Source organism: Mercenaria mercenaria, chromosome 15, assembly GCF_021730395.1.
Source record: "Mercenaria mercenaria strain notata chromosome 15, MADL_Memer_1, whole genome shotgun sequence".
NCBI classification, from domain to species: Eukaryota; Metazoa; Mollusca; class Bivalvia; order Venerida; family Veneridae; genus Mercenaria; species Mercenaria mercenaria.
Window position 1 is genome coordinate 10,373,357 of NC_069375.1, and position 15,891 is coordinate 10,389,247.

Consider the following 15,891-nt stretch of genomic DNA (forward strand, 5'->3'; position numbering starts at 1 on the left):
CAGACTTGCAGAGTTAACTCCCTTATAAAAAAAACAACAACAACAACTTCAGGTAAGGTTCAATACAAGACATAGACATACATTTCGAGAAATTTACTGATGTAATTTTCTTTTATATTCACGGGTGACAACTGCTTTTTGTTATTCTGATACTGAAGTAGGTGAGAGGGGCTAGCTCTTCCAACACAAAGACACTGGGTGTGGAACATTTGCCTTCTCCCACACCCACCCCTACTTTCTAATTGTATAATTTTTTTTAGTCCAACTACTTTGACGCGATTTTAGGAAATATTGAGATATTTTTTTCAAATGGGCAATATCCCCACTCGTGTCAAACACTCAAATGACCAAAATAGTTGAAGCGGTATCAAGTCAACTCGTCCCCTAGTCAACTCGTCCCCCAGTCAACTCTTCCCCGATTTGGTCATTTCGTCCCCCAAAATTGGTCATTTCGTCCCCCTCATGATAAAATTTGGTCAACTCGTCCCCATTTTGGTCAACTCGTCCCCCTTTTGGTCAATTCGTCCCCCCATTGGCAATTTTGTCCCCATAATATTTTAGGCAAAAATAAGATCAGATAGGGAATTTATGTTGCAATTTTGCAAAAAAAATAAAATTTTTCAAATCCTCATTTTTTCAGCCCATGTCATGGTCTAATATACCAGGGACCAAATACCAAAACCTTTTTGACTAGGACTGTCTGCTATAAAATTTACAAGGCAGCAATTATATGAGGGTAGCAGAGTCACGGACACTACAAACACAAGGCATAACAACGTGTAATTTATGGAAAACACCGAAGTAAAGATTCATTTTGACTGTAACTTGCTTAAACAAGTACAATTTAGCAAATTTCACTCAAAAACCACTCGATAGAAGACATCATTGTGTTAATATTTGCATAAGAAGTATGATTATAATAACACAAATTGTTTATTAAACTTTTCAAATTCTTTTATTTTAACAGAACAGCTGACAATGATAGGAAAACTACTTCAGTTCACTAACAAGACATTGTGCTTTTATGCAAAACAGATGCTCAGGACTAAAAGTTTATGGGTTTTGAAAATAAACTGGTTCATTAAGACGTTTTAAAATGTCTACGGACACTACAAAACATGTTACATGATTTGATGATGATTCCAACAATGCTGTTGCAATATACAGAGAAAGTTATGTAATGACTAACTAAAGTAAGGTTTACACAATCATAAAAATACAACTAATGTGAATGTTTCTTTTTTTATGGTTACATATTTCCAAAACCTGAGTCAAAATTTTTTTCTCATGGTGTTTCTTAAGTAGAAAATGTATATCTAACCTCTATCCTGGCATAAAATGTATAAAGATTTTGCATAAAAAGCACAATCTTGTAGCCACCAACAAATGCTTAACATTTTAAACATTTTAAATATCATTAACTTGTCTTAAAGAGTCACTGTTATAACATCTACGGACACTACAGAAATTCATACTGTGTCTAAACCTTAGTTTCACCATCATTTTAACCTTTTTATTACAATTTAGTTTAGAAAATTGACTTTCAAACAGCCATACTTCGAAAATAACAGTAGAAAACTATTGAATTATTCACAGCTATGAAATCTTTTGTTGAAAATGTCCATTAAGAATAAAAATATTAACTATTTGAGACAAAAACTTGTATTCCAAACAGTTTGTACTAACAAATTAACTCATCAACACAACAAAAAACCTACCTCAATCAACCTTGAACAAACAGCAAACAATTTGAAAAAGAATAACACATGTGACAGTTCGATGAACCAATATAGTGGTGCATTCTACGGACACTACATACTAGTGCATGAGTATTTACCAGACTGTAATAACAGTAACACAAGTTTAAGCTTCCAGTGAACTATGATATGTTTTGAATACACTTAGAAACAAAATCTTTTAATAGGAAAATTTGAAAAAAAATACACAAAATTTGATACAAAATTGTATTCCAGTGTGGTTTTGCTGGTTACCTTCAAACACACACAATATCACACAGTCACGCACGTAGACAGACAGACAGAAAGACAGACAGAGAGAAAGAAACACAGGTACATACAACGCTAAAATAAGTCTTAACAGTTGTTGTCCCGAATTCGACACTTTAGGCGTAGCAGTTTACTCAGAATTGAAAGCTTACGAGATTTTTAAGAAAGGTAATAATCATATCTAACCATAGAATATAAATGCCTTAAAACACATCAATCAATTTTATTCAGAAAATCGACCGGTAGTATTTCCTGGTCAATTTTTGTTAGGGTCAGATCCCGCCAAAATAGAGCATAAACCAGTGGGTGTTTACCCTCTTTAACCACTGATGTAAGCTGGTATCTCAGTAACCACTTGTGGGAATGGATTGAAACTTCACACACTTATTTACTGTGATAAACTGACTTACACTGCACAAGTTCCATAACTCTATTTTGCTTTTTTACAAAATTATGCCCCTTTTTCGACTTAGAATTTTTTGGTTAAGGTTTTGTATGTAAGCTGGTATCTCAGTACTCACTAATGGGAATGGATTGAAACTTCACACACTTGTTCACTGTCATGATCTGACATGCACAAAGCAGGTCCCATAACTTTATTTTGCTTTTTTACAAAATTATGCCCCTTTATCAACATAGAAATTTTTGGTTAAGTTTTTGTATGTAAGCTGGTATCTCAGTATCCACTAATGGGAAAGGATTGAAACTTCACACACTGGTTCAGTCATGATATGACATGCAGTGCAAAGGGTCAATAACTCAACTTCGCATTTTACAAAATTATGCACCTTTTTCTACATAGGAGTTTTGGGTTAAATTCTTATATGTAAGCTGGTATGTCAGTACCCACTAATGGGAATGGATTGAAACTTCATACACTTGTCCACTGTCATGAGCTGATAATCACTATGCAGGTTCCATAACCCTATTTTACATTTTTACTAAATTATGTCCCTTTTTCGACTTTCGTATTCATTCAAGTGACAAGGCTGTGGAATAGTCGAGCATTGCTGTCCTCCGACAGCTCTTGTTTAAGAAATAATTTATAGTAAAAGAGTTTTTTAACACTATGCACGATGGGCGGTTATACGTCGGGGGTAATAATTTAACGAGGGTGCAGTCCTAGTGCAATTATTTGTACGACATATTACCGCCCGAATTATTTCGATTCTAATATGCCTTTAATCTAAAATAGTAGATGAAATATAGTAGCACTCTTTCTTGTTTGCAACAAAAACATTAAAGTCACCGCACGATAACGTGACGTTATTCTAGCTTTTAGTGTTTTAACAGAGAATAGCATATGAGAATATTTCTTGCGCAACGTTATGTCTGTTCCGTATTTTTTATTTGAATCAAGAACTATAATAGAGGGAAATATCTATCAAGGCTTTATCTAACTTCTGTTTTCTCCTAAATCTTCTCTGTTGTTCTCTTTTTTGACATCTTAGTTCATTGCACAGTACTGGATCAGTCTGTTTTGCTATTCTCTGCATTTCCTTTTCCCTTTTTTTTCTCTCTCTGTCCTTAAGTTTCATCTTTTCATATTTTGCACTGTCGCTTTTAACTTTTGCCCTGTATTTATGCATAATTTTGGCCTTCTTACTCTCAGGCACATAATTCTTTTCATTCTCTTCATTGTTATCTTTTGTAATGTTTCTTTTTGGCCTCATTTTGTTATAATTTCCCTTTCATAATGTTAATTTTTCAAAAAGCTGTAAAACACTAAGTATATTAGAGATTGTATACATGATTTCATGCATTCTTGTAGTGTCCGTAGATCAAGTGACAATATAAAAAATCGCTCTGTTAAGAGATCAAGTGTGGTTAAATGTACATTATAGTTTGCTGATTCATATTGGATAGTTATACTGTATGTAAATAACGCAATCTGGCTAAAGTACACTTAGTGAAACTCGTTTTATAGCTTGCTAAAAAAAAAGTGCATTTTCACTTTAAAAGATAGACAAAAACATATTTTTCTAAAATACGCTGAAAGATGAAAGTTTTATCCCTTTGGAATCAGTATATCCTTATAAAAACATCAATAATATCCCAAGCTCATTGATTATGTACTGGTTTTAAGAAAAATATCTACAGTTAAATTATTGATCTACGGACACTACGGTCTACGGACAAATTTCTGTTGCTTCCCAACAAATAACCAGTCGCAGAAGCAGAAAGATGTTTAGTTCTGCAGATTCTCTGAGACAGACTCAAATAGAAATTAATACAAAATAGTAAATATTATTTGTGGGTCTTACAATTTACATATTGCAAACATTGATCTACGGACACTACGAAAAAATCATGTTACCAAATTATGACTCAATTTTTTTCATTTGGACCTGAAGCAAAATCTTTATATTCAGAGTGGTATATGATTATCATCAACAGCACACACTACCATACTGTATCTGGCATATCACTGTTGCCTTTGTAATAGGGTGATAGAGACAGACCTTCAAAAACCAAAAAAACATAACGAAGGCCTGTTTTCGTATTTCTTTTATTAAAATTTAATTCCTTCACTGATAAAGAAATAATTTGACTTTCTTTAATTTGAAATGCCACATTTTAAGTCTGTTATTGCCAATGCACATTAATGTAATACTGCTTTGATCACTTGCTTGCTAAAATTTGCCATTTTTTATTTGCAACACCATAACGATGAAAAAACACCATTTTTCGACCATATTATCTATTACAGTGTTTAAGAAATCGCAGGAAAGTATGTAATGTTATACATCTTAAGAAAGCCCGAAACCTGTACTTTTACATGCACAAAGTACTTATTACCTATCTGTCAACAGTAAGGAATGCCATCACCATAACATGGGCCCATTTCATTTTCCCTATCTGATCTTGTTTAGAAAATAACCAACATGCTTTATATTTATTTTTGTCATTAAAATATATTAAAAAAATACTTCAAAAGTAGGGAGACAGTGGTTTCTAAAATAAAGTAGAATGAGCATATCCCTGCATACGAAAGGTGTTAAAGATTATTAATCACATTAAAAGGCCTTGATTGGGCTGATTGGAAGGTGTTAATGGTATTTAATTGCATGAGAAGGTGTTGATTGACCGAATGAAATGTGTCAAAATTGTCCCCTAGTAGAATTACATGTGTTAATAGTTGAATGAAGTGAGGAAATTATTTTTATAAAAAAAGTTTAATAGAAAGTTCAATCTTATTCAAGAGTTTGAAAATAAGCCGCATCAAATACGGACATTTAGACAGTAATCATGTTGTCCAACATAGCAGACTTACGAAAAAAAAAACACAAAAAACCCCCAAAAAATCCTCCTTGTTAAATAGATCATTTTTAAAGCAAAAATTTCTTAAAACGAACGAAAACTTATGTATATTTTAGCATAAAATATACTTATTTGGCATTTTTCAAAGAAAAAAACAAACTGATTAATCATACTATGATTTTTTTCTCAAAAATACGTTTTAAAAAGGGGGGCCGAAAAAGGGGGGACGAAATGACCAATTTGAAATCACCTAGGGGGACGAAATGACCAAATCAGGGACGAGTTGACTGGGGGACGAGTTGACTAGGGGACGAGTTGACTGTAAATCGTTGAAGCAGCTTTTGATGAAATTTTCATCGCTGCTGACGCTTTACATGCTATAGGTTTAAATGTCGATTATTTCACGAATTGGCCATACATTAAAATATAACTTACATGTATCGAAAGGGGATTCAATTCCTAATTAATCTATGTTAAAATTATCAAATAATATCCAAAATTACGAATTTTCTGGTGATTTAATTTTTAAACCTTTGTATGTACTGTACATGATCAACATTTACCGTGTGTTTACACGCCATATAAAACCAATAACTTTACATGACTGTGTACTGTGACTTAACTTCCATTATTTTGGTCCTTCAAAGTTTTGACGTTTAGATTGTCCGTCACAAATATAAAACAATCTGAACATCGAATTATTTTGACTAAACTTTTTCATGCTCCCACATTCACGTGGGAGGCATATAGTGTTGCTTCTGTCCGTACATTTGTTCTGTCCATACATCCAGAAATCTTGTGTGTCCAGCTCAGCTCAAGAATTAAGCTGAGGCTATCCGCACGACGGTCGTGCCAATAATTTTCCTTATCTGCACGACCGTCGTGTCGATTATTTTCATAATTCGCAAAGGAGTTGTGCCGATTATTTTCGTTATTCACACAATGATCTGCTGACATGACTGGAAAGTCATGTCGATTATTTTTGTTACTGATATAACTAGAAATACTGTATACATAATTATGTGAAATTTAGTTAATCATTTCTGAAGTTTTCCTTTTTTCCTTGGAGACTTCTTTTTTTTAACCTTTTAAACAAAAAGTTGTAAAACTGCACATTTCATGCTTTAAACATGGTCAGTGATGTTAGAGATCAACTTACTGATGCTCTAAAGACATAACCCCCATATTTGTATTCATTTTTTGACACAAAGATAATTTCCAAAAAGTCTCATATGCACTTTAAAAAAAAAAAAAAAAAAAAAAAAAATCCAATCCAGATCTACCTACCCTATTTTTTTTAGCATGTTACCGGAAACAGTTTTTTAAAAGCCTTACCAGATCTCCATAAAGAACAATTTTAGCATGCACCTACCCGCATTATGTTGAATTATGTTACGCACGATTTATTGAATTAAAAACATAATATGAAAAGTAAAATAATGGCATGAAGGTATGTTATTGTTAAGGCCTAAAAAAAAAGTAACTTGATATTGGCAATCTTTTTACAATATTTTGTACGGGAGTTCAGACCGTCTGCGGAATCGGTTTCCAGGCAATTCATTTTTTGAAATCGGCTGTATACTAAATAAATTTCGAAGTAAATTTATAAAAAAATGAAGCAGTAACATATGATTGATGCATAAGATCATGCTGAATGAGGTTTAAGTGTACATTCATGAAGTTTATCGGCTTTTTTCATGCCCATTTGAAATTTTAAAAATGGCGGCGGGTTACAACAGAGAAAGGCCTGCTTAAGTAAGACAAACTGTGATTTTAAAATGAAGTTGCGGCGGTCTAAATTACAATTGATTTTAATGTTTTTGGTATTATTATGCCCCCGAAGGGAGGCATATTAGTTTTTAACTGTCCGTCCGTTAGTTCGTCACAACGTTAACTTTCAATGTTAACTTTTTGCATGAAGGCACTTTACTCACGAACCACTGCACCCAGGACCTTCAAACTTCACATGCTAATAGTACTTATTGAGTACACGACCCCTATTGACTTTGGGGTCACCAGGTCAAAGTTCAAGGCGCTGCGGGGGCATTTGTCACCATTAGTGACAGCGCTTGTTTTGAAGCTAAAACACTGAATTAATTAGATATATACATGATTATACTATTGAAAGGACGTATTTCCTACAGAAGTGGCTAAACTTTGGTCAGTCTAAACACGACTACGCGCTAAAATCGGCACGATTTTATGGAGGAAGGTTACCTTTATTTTTGTATGTGCGCATGCCAACTGGAAGCTAACGTGACGATTTACGACAACGTTTACGACAAACTAAATGTGTTTATATATCCATTCTTCTGAAAAATAATCAAGAACCTGTCTCTGATCTGATGCTTCATGGTTTAATAATGCAAAAATAATGAATAAATTGCCACAGAAACGCTTCGAAACATTGTTGACTTAAAATGACGTCATTGACGTCATGACGTTACGTGTCAGTTACCGCACAAAATTAATATCTTTTATTTTGAAAGTACGTAATTCTGTGCATTTTCTTTATTTGAACTATTTTTAAACAGCCATTATTTGCTGAAATATTATTTATGAGTACTTCGCTCTGAATAATGATCAATATTTTACTTCTTTTATGTAGTTATATTGAAATGGTATGCAGAATGTAAGAAAATGGATGATGGTAACTGATGTTATTGGGAATATAGTTCGATGAAAGGTTACTTATTATGGCCATTTTCAAATAAAAATCGGGCAGTTTGATTTGTAATACCTATTTTTCAGTTCTCGTTGATATTTTGTTACTTATATACCAAAACTAAGCTCTAAAATTGTTAAAATTTCAGTACTAGAAAATTGTGGTTTCTTGAATATAATTGATGTTACCATGGAAACGAAGTCCATAACCTATATATCTAAATGTAAAATTCAAAAGCGTTGACACTGGTCTATTTAATGAACACAGCTTCAGCTATTTATTTGCATTTCAACAATATCCATGAGACTAATAGTAGCATGCAGAACGATTTTTCCATAAAAATGTCAGACCAGGGGTACTGCTGTAAGTATTTTAAGCTGTGAAATTTGTTTGAATAAATGCAAATAACACGAAAATATTACTTACATTAGAAATAAGATGTTTTAAAGCTACATTAACAAGATAGATAATTTTATTTTATATTTTTTATAAGAAATTATGATAAAAAGCAAGATACAAGCTATTTTAAACATCTCTGTTGCCATGGTTACTTTAAACTTTAAGAAAATTAGGGTACCATGTAAAGTGCTTGGTATTTAGCTAATAATATAACCCAAATATTCCATGTTGGTCGTTAACAAAATGGTACTGAAGCCGACGAAAAACCTGTTTTCATACATAGTTGTTTGAAAATGAGAGAAAATGCGTTATCATGGAAACACGAGCCCCGCGACATATACATTTTAAGCTTGTATTTGAAAGCTAACACACATACTAGTAAATGTATCGATTATGCAGACTTCTACGGATAAAAATGAAACTGAAATACCCTGAAAAGTGTTAAATATCCGTGTTTTCCTTCTTCTTTCAATATAAAATACCTCTGCAGGGTCATGTACTTCAAACCTGGATAAAAATTATACTTGAAGGGACGGAGATAAACGAAATTGAGTTTGTAGCAGTTAAAACATTAAATTACACGAAATACAGAAAATTGCCGCGGTTCAACTAATTTGAATTTACCCTGGTAACAAGGTAACCTACCTCCTTAATTTATTTTTATTTTTTTGAACTCTCAAAAAAAGTTTTAGGGTCTGTCGGGTTAGCGGAAACAAACAACTTTTTTTTTAGGCCTTAGCATACCTTCATGCCGTTATTTTACTTTTCATATTATGTTTTTAATTCAATAAATCATGCGTAAGTGATTCAACATAATGCGGGTAGGTGCATGCTAAAATTGTCATGACATATAGTACATTTACAGTTATACAGTGCTACACTTATCATAAAGTTGATGAACCTTTACCCTGCTGGACACGATTAATTCTGCCTTTGCGACCATGCAGATCAAGATCAGCCTGCACGTCCATGCAGTCTGATCATGATCTGCACTGTTCGCTATTTAGTCAGTATCTTTTTGGTATGCACCCATTTTAACAGTTTAAAAGATGGACAAGTTCATTATAGAAATTTAGCATGATAAGGGTTAAAAAGCAATTCAGGGCTTATGTCTTGCTGACTCAAAATAAATGTTATTGTAGCTTACACTTCTGAAGAAAAATTGTCCTGTTTTAATTAAACTCTGATTTTTCAAAACTTCAGAATATACCTAGAAAATTCAGCAAATAAAAAGGATAGGGTTGTGTGCTTGATTTTTTGCTAGACTGATTTGAAAATTTCGGACCTCGCGCAAGTTTTCATAATGGGAGTCTATGGGAAAATAGCAACTTTCATAACATTTTCGCGAATAGAAAATTTTCCACAATGTAGATTTTAATGAAACTTCTCACAGTCGTAAATAAACATATGGCCTATAATATAGTGAAACAAAATGTATAGGTCCGTGTGCTTATTTCTGAGATATTTGGCCATGATTAAAGTGAACCGCCTATTTGAAGCTGATTTTAAGACATTATTTTGAATTATTTAAAGTGTCAGATGTTTTAATATCATATTTTAACTTTAGAAAGATAGAGACTGTTACAATTTAATAAATTTATTCACAGGTTGCCTTTAATTCATAAACTGATTTTCATTTCCGTACGCCAAATCCAGGCTTTATTCTACGTTTTCCGGATAAATGACATTACGCCATCACTTCCAGTTTATCAGACGTGCAGAACTACCTAGTAGTATATTTAAATATGTACTTAAGGTTTGGTTGGAATTTGTAATTTTTTCATTTTTGAGAGGAACTCTTGGCAAAACTGGGGGAAAACATACTTTTTGAAGTGGGGAAAGGGGTTGATTCATGGCACCTAAAATGGAAATAAACACTGACTTTGGTTCTATGTTATACTTTTAGATAGATTTTATGAAGTGAATTCTTCCTGAAAAAGAAACCGATAGGGAGGGAAACGGAGTGTAGCGAAGTGACCGACAGAGATTTCTTTTTCTCGAAGAATTCTCTTCATGGACTCTATCTGACATAGTGTGAAATCTATGTTTGACCAATCAGAGTTACAGTCAGTCGTGTCAGATTCTCCGCCTACCTTTGACTACAAAGAATTTGCCGGCTCCCTTTGAAATACGATGAAGGGGCAGTCATGCGCATTCAGTTGACGCTCTTCAGTGTGTAGAGCTGTTCTTCGAAAATTATTGCTACAGTCACATTGGTCTACAGGAATAAGAAGCCACATTTTTAGCTCAAGGTGAGCTTTTGTGATCGCCCTGTGTCCGTCGTCATCAACAATTTGACTGTTAACACTCTAGAGGTCACAATTTTGGCCTAATCTTTATGAAACTTGGTCAGAATGTTACTCTCAATAAAATCTTGGACGAGTTCGATATTGGGTCGTCTGGGGTCAAAAACTAGGTCACCAGGTCAAATCAAAGGAAAAGCTTGTTAACACCCTAGAAGTCACAATTTTGGCCCAGTCTTAATGAAACTTGGTCAGAAAGTTACCCTCAATGAAATCTTGGATGAGTTTGATATTGGGTCATTTGGGGTCAAAAACCAGGTCACCAGATCAAATCAAAGGAAAAGCTTGTTAACACTCTAGAAGTCACAATTTTGGCCTAATCTTAATGAATCTTGGTCAGAATGTTACCCTCAATGAAATCTTGGACGAGTTCAATATTGGGTCATCTGGGATCAAAAACTAGGTCACCAGGTCAAATCAAAGAAAAAGCTTGTTAACACTCTAGAGGTCACAATTTCAGCCTAATTTTAATGAAACTTATTCAGAATGTTACTCTCAATAAAATCTTGGACGAGAACGATATTGGGTCATCCGGGGTCAAAAACTAAGTCACCAGGTCAAATCATAGGAAAAGCTTGTTAACACTGTAGAGGCCACATTTATGATTCTATCTTCATGAAACTTGGTCAGAATGTTAATCTTGATAATCTCAAGGTCCAGTTTGAATCTGGGTCATGTAGGATCAAAAACTAGGTCACCAGATCAAATGAAAGGAAAAGCTAGTTAACACTCTAGAGGCCACATTTATGACCATATCTTAATGAAACTTGTTCAGAATGTTAATCTTGATGATCTATAGGTCAAGTTCGAATCTGGGTCAGGTAGGGTCAAAAACTAGGTCACTTGGTCAAATCAATGGAAAAGCTTGTTAACACTCTAGAGGCCACATTTATGACTGTATCTTCATGAAACTTAGTCAGAATGTTAATCTTGATGATCTTTAGGTCAATTTGGAATCTGGGTCATGTGGGGTCAAAAACTAGGTCACCAGGTCAAATCAAAGGAAAAGCTAGTTAACACTTTAGAGGCCACATTTATTACCATATCTTAATGAAACTTGGTCAGAGTGTTAATCTTGATGATCTTTAGGTCAGCAGGTCAGGTAAGCGATACAAGGCCTTCATGGCCCTCTTGTTTAAAAGAATAGCTCGCTCTGATTGGTCAAAAAGGTAGGTTGCACACTATGGTATCTTTGTACTTACTGTTTGGAAAGAAGTTCAAAGAACAAAATAAAACATATTTACTGAATGATGCCTTCATATTTTCAGTAATTCTAAACTCTTGCGAAAAACATTGAATAACTTCACTATCTCCTTGGTAACTGCATGGAGTTAAATCCAAACAACTGGTCAAATGAGTCATTGCATGAGATACTACTCAAAATTAAAAAAAGAAAATAGTACTATATACTACTGTTATAAGCCAATGAATATCATTGGAAAACTGAAAAAATGTAAGTTGACGGTTATTTTTTTCCCTCGAGCAAAACGGGCAGAGAAGTACATGAACAAACTCAATTTTAAAGAGGCTGATTAGAAAGTCATCAAGCTTACATCAGTTTATACATTGGTACACATTTCTGGTTACATACCGGTATATCAAGGTGACACATACATCAGTATATTCAGTGGTGCACATTTTGGCCAAATATATCACAGTTACAAATTCAGCATTGCATGCAGTGGTGCATATTTCTGGCCATCACATATATGATATAATATGAATGTTACACTTACATCATATTTCTGGCCTCGTATATCAATGTTAAATATACATCAGAATGTGCAGTGGTGCCTTTTTCTGGCTATCAAGGTTACATGTACATCATTACATGCAGTGGTGCACATACATACATTGGCATATGTGGTGGTTTACTTTTCTGGCCCTGTATATTGATGTAACAGGTACACCAGTATATGCAGTGGTGCATATTTCTGGCCACATATATGAAGTTATTGAATTAATCATACATCAGTAAGTGCAGTGGTGGATATTTCTGGCCAGGACATACAATAACAATGTTGCACATATATCAGTCATGCAGTGGTGCACTTTTCTGGCCATGTATATGAAGGTTACACATACAACTGCATATTCAGTGGCACATATTTCAGAACCAAACAATATAATATCAAGGTTATACATATGTCAGTATATGCGGTGATGCAAATATGTGGCCACAACATCTATAGCCATCTCTCTTAAATAAAAGATAATGACCTGTGAAAAAGTATCATGCTGTCTGTAACATCTTTGTAATTTTGACTGGCCGCATGAACCAGTTTCTTTTTGGTTTCTGAATTGCATGCATGTTATTCTGCAAACTATGCCATTTCACTTTGAAGACTTTATGTAGATATATGTCTCTTTTGACATTTTATGCCCCCACTTTGGAGGGTGGGGGGGGGGGGAGCATACAGATTTGCCCTTGTCCGTCCATCCTTCCGAGAATGTTGTGTCGCGCCTAGCTCCAAAAGAATTTGACATAGAGTCACAAAACTTTACAGGAATGTTGGTCAGCATGTGTAGTTGTGCACCTGGGGTTTCGCATCTGGTTTCATTCAGTTTTGTAGGAGTTATGGCCCCTGACTTTGTAAAAATTGGTCATTTTAGTGTTGTGTCGCGCCTAGCTCCAAAAGTATTTGACCTAGAGTCAGCAAAGTTTACAGGAATGTTGGTCAGCATGTGCAGTTGTGCACCTAGGGTTTCGCATCAGATTCATTCAGTCATGTAGCAGTAATGGCCCCTGACTTAGTTAAAAATTGGTCATTTTAATGTTGTGTCGCGTGTAGCTCCAAAAGTATTTGACCTAGAGTCACCATGTCAGGTATCTAAAAATCTCAAGAAAGCATATTTGTTTATATGTACATTATATATGGTTATTTTTTGCATTTTTTTTAAATAGCAACATATTGTTTTCCCAAAGTTGATCTGTGTCCTTTGTCATGTAGTGGGGGCATCTGTGTCCCATGGACACATTTCTAGTTTTTAGTACAGAGATTTCAGTTGTTGATAAAGAGTTAATTAAAATGGTCAGTTGTTCATTACCAGATGAATCCTAATGCAACATCTTTAGCTTACTATCTGAAGAATAAGTAGAGCTATCCTACGCACCATGGCGTCGACGTTGCAGGCGTCACACCTTGGATAAGTTTTTCATTTTCGTACCAGTCAACATTTTGACAAAACCCTTTGACATATGGTTTTGAAACTTTCAACACTTATGTACCATTACCATGTCTAGCCTTAGGCAAAGAGTACATAACTCATTCAGGCATTTTGTCTGAATTATGGCCCCTTTTAACTTAAAATCTTGGTTAAGTTTTTCGTAATAGTTAATATTTTGTGTAAACTGACATGGCTTTGTAACTTTTATCATTTGATTATCATAACAGTCTCTACCTGTAAGCAAGAGTACATAACTCTGTCAAGTATTTTGGCTGAATTATGGCCCTTTTTGGACTTGGAAATTGGTTCATTTTTTGCACAAGTCAATATTTTGTCCAAACTGTTTGACATATGGCTTTGAAACTTTGACCACTTTTTAGCTCCGATTTTCAAAGAAAAAGTAGAGCTATTGCACTCGCTCAGGCGTTGCCATCGCCGTTGGAATTAAGTTTTTGATAAAAGTCATATATCTCTGTTACTATCAAAGCTTTTGACTTGAAACTTAAAATTATTATTTACTATCCAAAGTCTACACCGGGAGAAACAATCCCCATATTTCTGATCTGAATTTTGACATAGTTATACCCCTTTTCAACTTAGAATTTTTTGGTCAAAGTTTTATAAAGTTCTGGCTGTCTAGCGTCCCTAAAATTCCTACTTTTTCCTATTTTTTTTCAATTTGGCTAAAATTCCTATTTTTTTTAAAAAATCAAAGGAAATTCCTAAAAAGGCCCTATTTTTTCACAAAGATTCCTAATTTTTTAACTTTTTTGCAATGATCAAAAAGAGAAAATGTTTTAAATGTTGTTTAGAAGTTCTTCTAATTCAGAAAAAAACAATTTAGCACAGTTCAAAACAGTGGAAAGCTAGGAGACGTCTTTTCTGTAAATAAAGCACTATTTCTTAGTTACTTTTATGTCAATCACATAAAGGTAAGCACATTACATGGTCTTTAAAGTCCATATTTTGATTTGAAAATTCCTAAATTTAGCCCTAAAATTTCCTTAAAATTGTACCAAATTCCTAATTTTAGCCCTATCTTTTTGTACAAATTGCCCTAAAATTAGCCCTAATTTTTTGTCGGGGTATGCTAGACAGCCTGAAAGTTTTTACTGGCAAAGCCCTAATTCAGAGTCAAGCATTGAGAAAAGATGAGCGTGCTGTCTTATTGACAGCTCTTGTTTACTATCATAGTCTCCATATGTAGGCAAGACTACATAACTAGGACAAGGACTTTAGCTCAGTTATGGCCCTTTTTGACATAGGACTTAGTTAATAATAATAATAATTATTATAAGTTACACATTGTCAAGATAAACAAATTATCATACCTGTGGAACTGGATAAGTCTTATATGACAATGTGAGTGTGTGAGTGAGTGAGTTGGGTTTTACGGCGAATCGACACAAAATGGTCATATATCGCCGAGAAGAATTTAGAAGTCATATTGCAAATGCCAATATATGACAATGTGTAACGAATCGACACAAAATGGTCATATATCACCGAGAAGAAGTCATATTGCAAACGCCAATATATGACAATGTGTAACAAATAAGTTACACATTGTCATATGTTAGCGTTTGCAATATGACTTCTTCTCGGCGATATATGACCATTTTGTATCGATTTGCCGTGAAACCCAACTCACTCACTCACTCACATTGTCATATAAGACTTATCCAGTTCCACAAATACAGGTATGATAATTTGTTTGTCTTGATTGCTTTGAAAAATTCCTTCTTTTCACTGAAAATCTCTGGTTATATTTTGATCCTATTATACTTACCATTTGAATAGTCGAGCGCGCTGTCAACAGACAGCTCTTGTGTCTAGTGTTGAAATATACACCACTGTCCAGGCAATAGCACAAGCTATGGACCAGCAATTTATATATTATGGAACCTTGTTATAATATATTCTAATGAAATGACTTGCCAGTCAATAGGTAAAACTATTGCTCAAGGTCTGAAAGCCCTGTCCAAAGTTCATAATGACAAAATTTTAAGAATTGAAATAGGAAACAACAGTAGATGCTTTGAAAGACGTTGGTGCTTGGTATTCTTCTTTTTCGTTGTCTTAGCAATGC

The 15,891-nt window shown here is 34.2% G+C and overlaps 1 protein-coding gene across 2 annotated transcripts in view; it reads left to right on the forward strand.

Annotated features, from left to right (window-relative positions):
- Window positions 1–28: 28 nt before the first annotated feature.
- LOC123546476 (protein O-mannosyl-transferase 1-like) overlaps window positions 29–15,891 on the forward strand; it is a 48,002-nt gene continuing 32,139 nt past the window's right edge. Inside the window, exon 1 of one of the 2 annotated variants that reach the window (XM_045332770.2) lies at window positions 29–52. The gene's annotated coding sequence lies outside the window, so the exon portion shown is untranslated. Of the gene's footprint in view, window positions 53–8,222; window positions 8,296–15,891 lie in introns of those variants that run through there. The other variant, XM_045332779.2, reaches the window with a different exon arrangement.